Source organism: Stegostoma tigrinum, chromosome 17 (assembly GCF_030684315.1).
Source record: "Stegostoma tigrinum isolate sSteTig4 chromosome 17, sSteTig4.hap1, whole genome shotgun sequence".
NCBI classification, from domain to species: Eukaryota; Metazoa; Chordata; class Chondrichthyes; order Orectolobiformes; family Stegostomatidae; genus Stegostoma; species Stegostoma tigrinum.
In genome coordinates, this window is record NC_081370.1 from 11,432,230 (window position 1) to 11,446,036 (window position 13,807).

Consider the following 13,807-nt stretch of genomic DNA (forward strand, 5'->3'; position numbering starts at 1 on the left):
GTGAGGGAAGCGGAGATTTTGAAGCATGTGAAGTCCACATTGATACCATTGGGCTGCAGGGTTCTCAAGCGGAATATGAGTTGCTGTTCTTGCAACCTTCGGGTGGCATCATTGTAGCACTGCAGGAGGTCCATGATGGACATGTCATCTCAAGAATGGGAGGGGGAGTGGAAATGGTTTGCGACTGGGAGGTGCAGTTGTTTATTGCGAACCAGGCGGAGGTGTTCTGCAAAGTGGTCCCCAAGCCTCCGCTTGGTTTCCCCAATGTAGAGGAAGCCACACCGGGACGACATGTCCATCATGGGCCTCCTGCAGTGCCACAATGATGCCACCCGAAGGTTGCAAGAACAACAACTCATATTCCGCTTGGGAACCCTGCAGCCCAATGGTATCAATGTGGACTTCACAAGCTTCAAAATCTCCCCTTCCCCCACCGCATCCCAAAACCAGCCCAGTTCTTCCCCTCCCCCACTGCATCACAAAACCAGCCCAGCTCGTCCCCTCCCTCCACTGCATCCCAAAACCAGCCCAGACTGTCTCCGCTTCCCTAACCTGTTCTTCCTCTCACCCATCCCTTCCTTCCACCTCAAGCCGCACCTCCATTTCCTACCTACTACCTCATCCTGCCTCCCTGACCTGTCCGTCTTCCCTGGACTGACCTATCCCCTCCCCACCTATACTCTCCTCTCCACCAATCTTCTTTTCTCTCCATCTTCGGTCCGCCTCCCCCTCTCTCCCTATTTATTCCAGAACCCTCTCCCCATCCCCCTCTCTGATGAAGGGTCTAGGCCCAAAACGTCAGCTTTTGTGCTCCTGAGATGCTGCTTGGCCTTGCTGTGTTCATCCAGCTTCACACTTTGTTATCTTGGATTCTCCAGCATCTGCAGTTCCCATTATCACTGGACTAAAGTCAAGGACTGTTTATGGGTAAATAAAGGATGACTTCGTGACAGATACTGGCCTCTGTCGAGTTATTTCAGATGCAAAAGCTTTTTTTGAAATTCCATTCATTCATGGAATGTTTCACCACAAGGTCAACAACTTCACATCCATATCTGGCCCTATGAAGGGCCACTTCAGATTATCTGGTAATTGCCAGGATCAGGAATGTATCTCCTGACCATTGGTGCTCCAGCCCAGGAGATATTCAAAATTTATGTTACTTGGCATATCAACAGCCTTGCATTTGACCAAGCGTGGCAGTAAGGAGCAAACAAAATTGGAGTCAATGTGAGTCGGGGGAGAGGTCTCTGCTAGTTGGAGTCAGATCCTGCTCAAAGGAAGATGGTTGCGGTTTTTGGAGGTCAATCATCTCTGCAGGACTTCCTCAGGATAGTGTCCTTGCTCTAGACATTTTCAGCTGCTTCATCAATGACCTTCCCGCCATCATAAAGTCAGAATGGGAATGTTTGCTAAAGATTGCACAATGTTCAGCACCATTCACAACTCCTTGGATATTTAAGCAGGTCATATCCAAATGCAGCAAGGTATGGAGAATACCCAAGTTTGGGCTAACAGCTGGTAAGGAAAAAGTGCCAGGCAAATGGCCATCTCCAACAAATGACAATCTAGTTACCATTCAATGGCATTATCACTGCTGAATTCCTCATTAATAACATCCTGGCGGGTTGCCATTGACCAAAAGCTCAACTTGACTGTCATAAAAATACTGTTTGTATAACACAGTATGGAGCTGGAGGAACACATCAGGCCAGGCAGCATCAGAGGAGCAGGTAAGCTGACGTTTCGGGTCGGAATCTGGAACTTCCTCCCTAACAGCATTGTGGATCTGCTCATATTTCATGACTGCAGCCATTCAAAAAGACAGCTCACTACCATTTTCTCCAGGGCTACTCAAGTTGACAAATAAATGCTGGGGCCTAGTCAGTGACATCCACATCTCATGAAAGAATAACAACATAGATGTGACCAGAATACATTAAACCCTCTTCCTCCAACTCCTCTGTTCCTTTCCAGCTCCCTCCCCTGCTCCTCTGGAGGCATCTAGACTCAGAACGTTAGCTTACTTTCTCTCCATGGATGCTGACTGACCTGCTATGATCTCCAACATTTGTTGTTTTCAGTACAGATTCCAGCATCTGCAGTAATTTGCTTCACCATATGAAATACTGTGCTACAAGAGAATGTCAGAGGCTAGAAATATGCAAGTAATTCACCTTCTGACACCTCAAAGCCAGTCTACTATCTACAAGGCACAAGTTAAGAGTGTGACGGAATACTCTCCACTTAATTGGATGAGTGCACCTTCAACAACACTCAACAAGCTTGACAACATCCAGAGCAAAGCAGCCTATTTGACTAGCATCATATCCACAAAAATTCACTCCTATCTATAAAATGAACTGAAGTAACTCACCAAGGTTCCTTTGAATACACCTTCCAAAGGCATGGCCTCTTCTCACTGAAAAGGACAAAGGTAGTGGAAGAATAAGAGCACAATTTGCAAGGACCCCTCCAAATCAGTCACCATTCTGACTTGGAAATATATCACCATTCCTTCCTGGTGATAGGATCAAAATCCTGGAACTTCTTCCCTAACAGCATTGTAGATCTGCTCACATCTCGTGACTGCAGCCATTCAAAAGGCAGCTCACCACCACCTTCTCCATTTGGAATGACCAATAAATGCTGGCCTAGCTAGCAACACCCACGTCCCATGAAAGAATAACAAAATAGAACATGGGATACAGATGTGACCTGACATTATCTTAAACCCTTTTCACCCCACTGCTCTGTTCCCTTCCAGCTTTCTTCCCTGCTCCTCTGTTCATACCACACTCTGCCTCCTTCAATGTTCCAACCACCTAGCTTCCTCTCCTCCTCCCTGGCTCCCTTATCTTCCTACATCTTACTTGCACCCTTTCCATCTTACACCTTCCTTCCCACCCAACCACTCCTTCTCACCTCTTCTCATTGCCTACATTCTTCTTTTCCATCTCCCTATATTCCTGACCTGCTCCTTCTCCACCTACCTCTGACACTGCCAAGCGGGCCAAAACGCCTACTTCCACTCCTCCTGTCTCATCACCTACACACTACTCCCTCCTTGCTATCCCCCTGCACAGCACTCACAGGTAATGGATAAAGGCTGCCACCATCACCACCAAACTTTTACCCTCACTACCAACTCTACCCCTATCTCACCATCAACTCTTAATCCCCTCTAACCAATAAACCATCTCTCCATCCTCCACCAACCTTTACCCCACCCTCAGCACCAACCTCCATCTCCTCTCTACCACAAATCCATCAATCCTTACACCCCAACCACCAACCCTGTGCCCCCACTAGCAACCTTTCCCTCCCCATCACCACCACCACCAACTCTCCACCTCTCACCATCAATCCTTCCCTCCCCACCGCTACGCCATGAACCCTTCCCCCATAAACCCTGCATTCCACCATCTATTCTTCCATCCCCCCTACCAGCCTCTATCACCATCAATCCTCCCCATTCTACTGATCGTTCACACCCACCACCACCATCCCATTCCCATCGATCATGCTGAGTTGATGCAGCATAGGCAAAGTCCATGGGTGTGAAGGACCCTGTCTGTATGGTGTGAGGAGTTGGGTGCTATGGCTTGGACTGTTTGGGAAGGGTGTCTCTGAAATGGGGGATGCAGCTGTGGGTGCAATCTCTGACTGGGGTACTCTAGTTGTGAGTGGATGTTTGAAGGGACTGGGGGTGGAGGTGTGGAGTCTAGGAGTGGTAGTGGGGCCTGGGATTGGGTATATAAGGTTTAGTTGGGGTCAGAGGTTGTGGGATTAGTGGGTAAAGGACAGGGTTTAGTCAGGGTCTTGGGGATAGAGTGGCAGATGGGGTCTATTCAGTGATGGAAGTGAAGGTGCATGGTGTTTAGTCCGGGTCTGGAATCTGGGGGGGTGGTGGGGGGATAGGGTTTAGTCAGGGGGCTGTGGGCTGGTGGATGAGGTCTAGTCAAGGTTTGAGGGGTGGGATGATGAATGCTGTTTAGACATGGTCGGTGCTGGGGGTTTAGTCAGAGTCTGGGGGTAAGGCTGATGTTTGGGTTTTAGTCAGGGTCTAAGGGTGAGGGTGGTGGTATGCACTTTGGTCAGAATCTAGAGGGTGAGGAAGGTGGTATGGTGTTTAGTCAGGGTATGAGGGTGAGGATGGTGGTTTGGGGTTTAGTCAGGTTGTGGGGGTGAGGGTGGTGGTATGGTGTTTAGTCAGCGTATGAGGGTGAGGGTGGTGGTATGGTGTTTAGTCAGGGTGTGAGGGTGAGGGTGGTGGTATGGGGTTTAGTCAGGGTCTAGGGGTTGAGGGTAGTGGTTGGGGTTTAATCAGGGTCTGGGGGTGAGGGTAGTGGTTGGAGTTTAGTAAGGGTCTGGGGTGAGGGTGGTGGTTGGGGTTTAGTCAGGGTCTGGAGTGAGGGTAGTAGTATGGGGTTTAGTCAAGGTATGGGGCTGAGGGCTGTGGTACGGGGTTTAGTCAGGTTCTGGGGGTGAGGGTGGTGGTATGGGGTTTAGTCAGGGTCTAGGGGTTGAGGGTAGTGGTTGGGGTTTAATCAGGGTCTGGGGGTGAGGGTAGTGGTTGGAGTTTAGTAAGGGTCTGGGGTGAGGGTGGTGGTTGGGGTTTAGTCAGGGTCTGGGGTGAGGGTGGTGGTATGGTGTTTAGTCAGGGTATGAGGGTGAGGGTGGTGGTATGGGGTTTAGTCAGGGTCTGGGGTTGAGGTTAGTGGATGGGGTTTAATCAGGGTCTGGGGGTGAGGGTAGTGATTGGGGTTTATTCAGGTCTGGGAGTGAGGGTAGTGGTTGGGGTTTAGTCAGGGTCTGGGGTGAGGGTGGTGATAAGGGGTTTAATCAGTGTCTGGGGTGAGGGTGGTGATATGAGGTTTTGTCAGGGTATGGAGTGAGGGTGGTGGTATGGGGTTTAGTCAGGGTATGGAGTGAGGGTAGTAGTATGGGGTTTAGTCAAGGTATGGGGATGAGGGCGGTGGTACGGGGTTTAGTCAGGGTCGGGGGAGCGAGAGTGAAACGTTGACAGTTACCGCTCGTGCACGGAGAGTAAATGATAACCAGCCGCGCGTGCCCGGCCACCTGGGCGGGACCAGAGCGGAAAGAGGCGGGACGGTACTGCGCATGTCCCGCCCCTTTAGCGTTCTCGTGCTGATGCTCGCGTACGCGCACGCTGCTTCGGGAGTTCCCGCGTGATCGTGCATGTTGCTGGCCGTTCGAGCCTTACTCTCTCGTCTGACTACGTGGCTGCGGCTGGATGCTCAGGATCGCAGGGCGAGTGGGAAGAGGACCTGAGATCCAAGAGACAGGGACATGGCGGCGGCAGTGACTGCTCCTGTCCCCGGCTTGGAGTGCTAGGTTGCTCGTTAAAACGCTGCCCGAATGTCGTTGGGCCCTGGGTAGGTGAGTGTTAGCGCTTCATCGTACTGACTCAGGGACTGGGGGCGCTGCCACCGCCAGAAACTCATCAAGTTTTTCCAAAGTTAACGGCCTTTCCACAAACTGAGAGTCTGTGCCGCGCCTGGTCACGTTCCCCTCGACCCCAGAGTGGGTATGTTTTTCAGAGCATGAACGTGCTCCGGATTGCATTTCACCCTGAGATTATGTACATAGCTCCAGTATATATGTAATCCCCATTGTAAATATCCCAGAGTGGAAATAACCGCCAGACTGTGTGCATACCACAAAATGGGTACATACTCTAGTGTATATAGCGGTCAGAGTGTGTGGACTCAACACGAGCAAATTACTGCAGATGTTGGAATCTTCACAGAACACAACAAATGTAGGAAATTACAGCAGGTCCGACAGCATCCATGGAGAGAGAACACAAGCAGAGTGGGTATAACTTCCAAGATAACAAAGTGTGAAGTTGGATGAACACAGCAGGCCAAGCAGCATCTCAGAAGCACAAAGCTGACGTTTCGGGCCTAGACCCTTCATCAGAGAGCTCTGTGATGAAGGGTCTAGGCCCGAAACGTCAGCTTTTGTGCGTCTGAGATGCTGCTTGGCCTGCTGTGTTCATCCAACTTCACACTTTGTTATCTTGGATTCTCCAGCATCTGCAGTCCCCATTATCACTGATTATAACTTCCAGTTATGTACACAGCTCCAGTGTGTACATAACCCTCCAGTATAAATATCCCACAGTTTGTATGCCCCCAGATTATGTACATACCTTCCAGAGTGTGTACATACCCCAGAGTGCATATCGCCCCTAGAATGTGTACACAGGCCCAGAAAGTACATAACCCACAATGTGTATCCAACGCTCAGAGTGTGAACACAGTCCCAGATTGTGGATTTAATCTCGAATTGTGTATATATTTCTAGTACAACCCTATTGGGTGCATCCCAACAGTATGTGTACCCACTAGATTGTGGATACAGCACCAGATTGTGTGTACACACCCTAGATTGTACATATAGCTCCAGAATAGCAATACACCTTCAGAGCATATGTAATCTCCCAGATGGTCGATACAGTCCCAGGGTGTACATACACTCCTGAGGTATGTTCCTTCCCAGATTGTGTGTACACCCCCAGAGTGCAAATATGACCCAGAGTGTGTACTTACCCCAGAGTTTAGTTTCTGCACACAGCTTCTGAGGGGGTCACGATTTCAAGATGAGAGGGGAAAAGTTTATTTACCAGGATATAGCCAGGGATGGAGACTTTCAATTATGAGAACAGACTGGACCAACTGGGGTTGTTTTCCAAAGAGCAAGAGGAGATTGAGAGGGGGATGTGATTGAGATATATAAAATTATGGGATGATATGGAGGTGCTGGTGTCTGGATATGTGTGGAAAGTTCTTTATGCAGAGGGTGGTGGGTGCCAGGAACGTGTTGCCAGTGGAGGTGATAGGGGCAGGCATGCTAGCATCATTTAAGATGTATCTAGATGGATACATGAATGGGCAGGGAGCAGAGGGATACAGATCCTTTGAAAACAGGTGACAGGTTTGAACAGAGAATCTGGATCGGCGCAGGCTTGGAGGGCTGAAGGGGCTGTTCCTGTGCTGTAATTTTCTTTGTTCATTGTTCTTTGTACACATCCCCAGGTTGTGACCTGATTCCCAGGGTGTATTAGATCTCCCAGAGTATATATATACACCCCTCAGTTTTTGGTTATGCCTTCATATTGTATACACAACTTGAGATTATGGATACAACCCCAGATTGTGTACATACCCTTTGAGCATATGTACCCCAGAGTGTGTCTGCCTTGAAATTGTATATACAATTTGAGATCTATATAACCCCCTCCCCTCAGATTATGTAGACACCTTAGAGTGTATAAATCTCAAGGAGTACATACACAACTCATAATGTACACACTGCAGGTTGTATATATGCCCAGATTGCAGATGTCACTCTAATATCTATTATGTTATTGCAGTCATTTGGTTTGTCTCCAGCACCACCTTATTTTTAATATTTTGTAATTATCTATCTGCCTCATTTAATTGGATTATAAGTCATCCCTTTGCTAGTTATTGAGCTTTGACACTTTACTTGCACCGTCTGGCACTGTTGATCACTTGCAGAGATCTAGTGTTCAGCCTGTTGACATTCCACGCACACTATTTGTATGATCTTTTGATCTCTGACTATAAATTCTGTGCCTGTGTGTGTATCCCTCACTTGACAAAGAGGCAGCACTCTAAAAGCTTGTGATTCAAATAAACCTGTTGGACTACAACCTAGTATTATCTGATGTCTGACCTTGTCCACCCCAGTCAGACACCAGCACCTCCACATCATCCCATGATTTTACATATCTCAATCACATCCCTGCTTGATCTCCTCTTGCTCTTTGGAAAACAACCCTAGTTGGTCCAGTCTGTTCTCATAATTGAAAGTCTCCATCCCTGGCTATATCCTGGTAAATCCCTCCTGTACCTTTTCCAGTGCTATCACATCCCTATAGTTATGCAGGTTCCAGAACTAACACAGTATTCTAGCTCTGGCCTAACCAATATTTTATGCAGTTCCAGAATCACCTCCCTTCTCTTAAAAGGGTCTAGGCCTGAAATGTCAGCCTTCCTGCTCCTCTGATGCTGATTGGCCTGCTGTGTTCATCCAGCTCTCCACCTTGCTATCCAAGTAGACCACACACCACCTTAACCACTTTATCCAGCTATCCTTAAGGGACCAGTGTATATACACACCAAAGGCCCTCTGATCCTCTGTGCTTCCTACTGTTCATCATGTATTCCCATACCTAGTTTGTCCTCCCAAGTGCATCACCTAAGGCTTATCTGGATTGAATCCCATTTGCTGCTGATCAGCCCATCTGACCAGCCCGTCTATACCTTCCTGTAATCTAAGCTATCCTCCTCACTATTTACCATCCTGTCAATTTTTGTATTACCTGTGAATTTACTGATCAGTACCGCCTATGTTCAAATTTAAATCATTTATATCATAGATCATAGAATCTCTTCAGTATGGATACAAGGCCATTCATCCCATCGAGTCCACACCGACCCTGTGAAGAATATCCCTACCAGTCCCACCGCCCCCAACTTATCCCTTGGACCCTATGTAACCTATGGCTAACCCACGTAACCTACATTTCCCTGGATATTATGGGCAATTTAACATGTCCAATTCATGTAACCTACACACCTTTGGACTGTGGGAGGAAACCGGAGTACTGGAGGAAACTCACGCAGACACGGGGATAACATACAAACGCCACACAGACAGTTGCTTGATTCGAACCCAGGTCCCTGGTACTGTGAGGCAGCGATGCTAACAACTAAGCCACCGTGCTGCCCCACAAACCATAAGGCTGCCATAACTGATTCTGTGCGACCTCTCTGAACACATACTTCCAGTTGGTAAAACACACCTTAACTGTCACCCTCTGCTTTCTGTCACTCAGTCCACTGTGGATCCAATTTGTCAAATTTCCTGGATCTCATGGGCTCTTCACCTTTCTTCTCAATCTCCCATGTGGGACTTGTCAGAAGCATTGTTGATATCAAAGATATTGGCCACAGGTACCCACATGGCCCCCAGTGATGCTTGTTTGTTGAGTACATAAAACATTCATTGTTCCAGTGCTAGCCGGGTCCTTCCTCACAACTCTTTCTCTGGTACATCAATGACATAGTCAGTGCTGCTTCCCCCTCTGTCATCTGGAATTGGAGAAATTTGTCAATTTCCATCCTTCTCTCAATTTCACCAGATCCACCACCTCCCTTCCCTTCCTCAACATCTCTATTTCCATTTCTGGGGCTGACCACTAATATTCCATTACAAACCACTGACTCCCACAGTTACCTGGATTATACATCCTCGTGCCTTGCTTCCTGTAAAGATTGTGTCAGTCCTGATGTTTCAACCAACTGAAGCGAGGCCTCAGAAACATTCACCTTTTTCCTCAATCAAGGATTCCTGCCATCAGACAGGTCCCTCAACTGTGTCCAACATATTTTCTGCACTTCTGCCCTCACCCCTTCCCTTTCCCTCCCACAAAACTGCTGGAGTGCCCTGGTCCTCACTTTTTACCTCACCAGTGTCCGTGCCCAAGAGATGGTAAGCTGCCATTTCTTCAGCCGGATGCCACAACTAAACGCACAGTCCTCTCCCTTGTCAGCATCACACAGGGACTGTTTCCTCTGGGACACCCTAATCCAGTCCTCCTCTACCCCCAAGACCTCCCAACAACCCATGGCACCTTCCCATGCAACCACAGAAGGTGTAATGGTTGCCTGTTTACTTCCTCCCCTCCACCCCCTCATTACCCAAGGCTCCAGACACACCCTCCAGGTTAAGTAGTGATTTATGTACACATCACTCAGTCTAGTTTACAGTACTTGCTGCTCACCATGTGGTCTCCTCTGCACTGGGGAAATGAAACACAGACTGGATGCAAAATTTCTATATTCTGTTTGCAGAATGACACTGAGCCTCTAGTTACCTGCCACTTCAACATACTACCGTGTTCCCAAGCCAACATTTCTGTCTCGGGCCTACAGCAGTTCTCTAGTGAGGCTCAAAACAGGTTGGAAGAACAACGTCTTGTTTCCCACTTGGGGACCTTCAGCCTTCAGGACTTAATATTGAATTCAATAATTTTAGGGCCTGAACACCACCTTCCAAGTCCCTTACCCACCCCCTCACCCCAGGCTCTGTAATCACAAGGGCTGCTTTCAGCACAGCTAACTCATTTCACCTATTAAACGAGCAAGGGGATGTGATGGATGGCATGTTCAGGAAGGTGAAGGCACTCAGATTCAATCAGGTAGATGGTGACTGCTAGGAATGGTAGGAGAGGTAGCCAGGTAGTGCAGGACACTCCTGTGACTTTTCCCATCTCAAACAAGTATGATGTTTTGGATACTGTAGCGGGGGATAGCCCTTCAGAGAGTATAGGATGACGTCCAGGTTTCTGGTACTGTCGCTGGTGCTATTAGGTGTGCATCAGCTTCCAAGCAATTGATTGTAATAGAGGACTGTCTAGTAAGGGCAAAGACTGATGTTTGTGCGATGTCAGTGAGTCAGTAGGATGGTGTGTTGCTTCCCTGGTGCCAGGGTGAAGGATATCTCAGAGAAGAATAGGAATATTCTGAAAGGGGGGAGTGACCAGCAAGTGGTCACTGTGCTCATTGGTACCTATGACACAGGTAAGGAAAGGGATGAAGTTCTGCAGAGAGAGTATAGGAAACCAGGCAGGAGGTTAAAATGTAGGTCCTCAGGATAATGATATTTGGACTTATACCAGTGCTATGTGCTAGTGAGAGTAAGAGGATAGAACAGACGAATGCGTGGCTGAAGAGCTGGTACTGGAGACAAACATTTACATTTTTGGACCATTGGAGTCTCTTCAGGGGTAGAAATGAGGGATGTGTTCTGTTTAAATTGGAAAGGGGACCAATAACTTGCAGGCACATTTGCTAGTGTTACTTGGGAGGCTTTAAATTAGCAAGGGTAGAAACCGGAATGAAAAGGGGAGGCCATTCTGGGGACCCAGGTTCAAAACCCACCACGGTAGATGGTAGAATTTGAAATCAGTAAATATCTGAAATTAAGAATCTAATGATGTCTGTGAGTCCATTATTGATTGTCAGAAAAACCCATCTGGTTCACTGATGTCCCTTAGCGAAGGAAGCAGCCATCCTTACCTGGTCTGGACTACATGTGACCCCAGACCCGCAGCAATGTGGTTGACTCTTAACAGCGTTCTGGATAATTAAGGATGGATACTAAATGCTGCGTAGCCAGTGACGCCCTCATCCTGTGAATGTATGAAGAATAAAGATTGAAAAAAGACCGAGGCTGTTATGGTAGATAAGGGGAGCAAGTCGAATAGTCAAGGCAGTCGAGGTTTGGCAGAGAACTAGGTAAAACTGATAAGTTAAACTGCATTCAGTTCAATGCAAGAGTTCTGACAGGTAAGGCAGATGAACTTAGGGCATGGTTGGTATAGGAACATGCAACTGGGATGCCATAGCCATTACAGAAAGGTGGCACAGGGATTGCCAGGACTAACCGCTTAATGTTCCAAAGTACTGATGCTGCAGGAAGGATAGCAAGGAAGACAAGAACGGAAGGGAGAACATTACGGCTGTACTTAAGGAGGATGTTCCTGGGAGATCATCCAGTAAAGTTATGTGTGGAATTTAAAAATAAGAAAGGGATGATCACCTTGTTGGCATTGTATTACAGACCCCTGCAATAGTCAGTGGGAAACTGAGAAGCAAATATGTAAGAAGATCTCAGATATCTTTAAGAAGAATAGATTTGTAATGGTAGGGGTTTTAAATTTTCCACACATAGATTCGGACTGTCATGGTGTTAAGGGTTTGGATGGGGCTGTATGACTCTGACTTCGTAAGTGTGTGCAAGAAAACTTTGTTACTCAATATGTGGGTGTATCTTCTAGAGAAGGAGCAACACTCGACCTTCTGTTGGGAAATAAGGTAGGACAAGCGACTGAGGGGTCAGTGAGGGAGCACTTTAGTACAAGTGATCATAATTCTATTAGTTTTAAAATTCTGGATGTGAGTTTGCTCGCTGAGCTGGAAGGTTCGTTTTCAGACGTTTCGTCACCGTTCTAGGTAACATTATCAGTGAGCCTCTGGTGAAGCGCTGGTGTTATGTCCTGCTTTCTATTTATCTATGTGTTTGTTGATGGAGTTCAACACATTGATTTGGAGCCCATCTACCATCCTCTGAGAAAAAGAAAAGGAAATGACATCACCAACCCAAGGAAATCTAAACCGATAAATAGAAAGCGGGACATAACACCAGCGCTTCACCGGAGGCTCACTGATGATGTTACCTAGAACGGTGACGAAACGTCTGAAAATAAACCTTCCAGCTCAGCGAGCAAACTCACATCCAGAACCTCAACCTGAGCTACAAATCTTCTCAAAACTCGCTAGTTTTAAAATTGTTATGGAAAAGGATAAACTGATCAAAATGTTGAAGTTCTATATTGGAGGAAGGCCAGTTTTGACTAGGCAGGACCTTTCCTAAGTTGATTTGGGAAAGCTGATTTAGGGTGAAGGGATGTTTGGGAAGCGGGAGGACTTTAAGAATGAGATAATGAGAGTTCAGAGACACAATATTCCTGTTAGTGTGAGAGGCAGGGCTGTTAAGTGTATGGAATGCTGAATGCCAAAAGAAACTGAGGCTCTGGTTAAGTAAAAGATGGAGGTATATATCAGCTATAGACAGCTGGGATCGGGTGAATCCCTAGAAAAGTATAAGGGCCTTAAGAGTATACTTAAAAGGGAAATCAGGAGGGCCAGAAAAGGACGTGAGATAGCTTTGGCAAATAGTTAAGGAGAATCCAAAGAGATTCTCCAAATATATTAAGGACAAATGAATAACTAGGGAGAAAATGGGGCACCTTAAAGATCAACAAGGCCATCTATGTGTTGAACCACAGGACATGGCTGAGATACTGAACATATATTTCAACTCGGTATTTACTGTAGAGAAGGACATGGAAGCTAGAGAAATAGGAGAAATAAATAGTGATATCTTGAAATGTGTCCATAATAAAGAAGAGGTGGTGCTGGATGTCTTAAAACGCTAAAGGTAGATAAATCCCTGGAATCTGACCTTCTCAGAATATTGTAGGAAGCTGGGGAAGAGATTACAGGGCCTCTTGCTAAGATGTGTGTATCATCAGTAACCACAAGTGAGGGACCGTGGATTGGAAGTTGGCTAAATGGTGCCATTAGTTAAGAAAAGCTGTAAGGAAAAGCCAGGAAACTATAGATTGCTGAGCCAGCGGTGGGTAAGTTGTTGGAGGGGATTTTGAGGGATAGGATTTCTATACAATTAGTAAGGCAAGGACTGATTATGGATAGTCAGCATGGCTTTCTGTGTGGAAAATCGTGGCTCACTAAGTTGAATTTTTTGAAGAAGTGACAAAGGAGATTGGTGAAGGCACAGCAATAGATTTTGTCTATGTAGACTTCAGTAAAACATTTGACGAGGTTCCACATGGTAGACTGGTTAGTAAGGTTAGACTATATGGGATTCGGAGGAGCTAGCCAATTAGATACAAAATTAGATTGAAGGTAGAGGCAGGATGGTGATCGAGGAATGTCTTTCGGACTGGAGGCCTGTGACCAGTGCTGTGCCACAAGGATCAGTGCTGGGTTCACTGCTTTTTGTCATTGATACCAATGATTTAGATGTGAATATCGAAGGAATGGTTGCTAAGATTGCAGATTGGTGGTGTAGTGGACAGTGAAAAAGGTTACCTCAGAGTACAACAGGACCTTGATCAGATTGGTCAGTGGGTTAAGGAGTGGTGGATGAAATTTAATTTCGA

General features: G+C 46.9%; 1 protein-coding gene across 2 annotated transcripts in view; it reads left to right on the forward strand.

Annotated features, from left to right (window-relative positions):
* The first annotated feature begins 5,180 nt into the window (after positions 1 to 5,180).
* slc39a13 (solute carrier family 39 member 13) overlaps positions 5,181 to 13,807 on the forward strand; it is a 71,744-nt gene continuing 63,117 nt past the window's right edge. Inside the window, exon 1 of one of the 2 annotated variants that reach the window (XM_059651936.1) lies at positions 5,181 to 5,403. The gene's annotated coding sequence lies outside the window, so the exon portion shown is untranslated. The remainder of the gene's footprint in view (positions 5,404 to 13,807) is intronic. The other variant, XM_059651937.1, reaches the window with a different exon arrangement.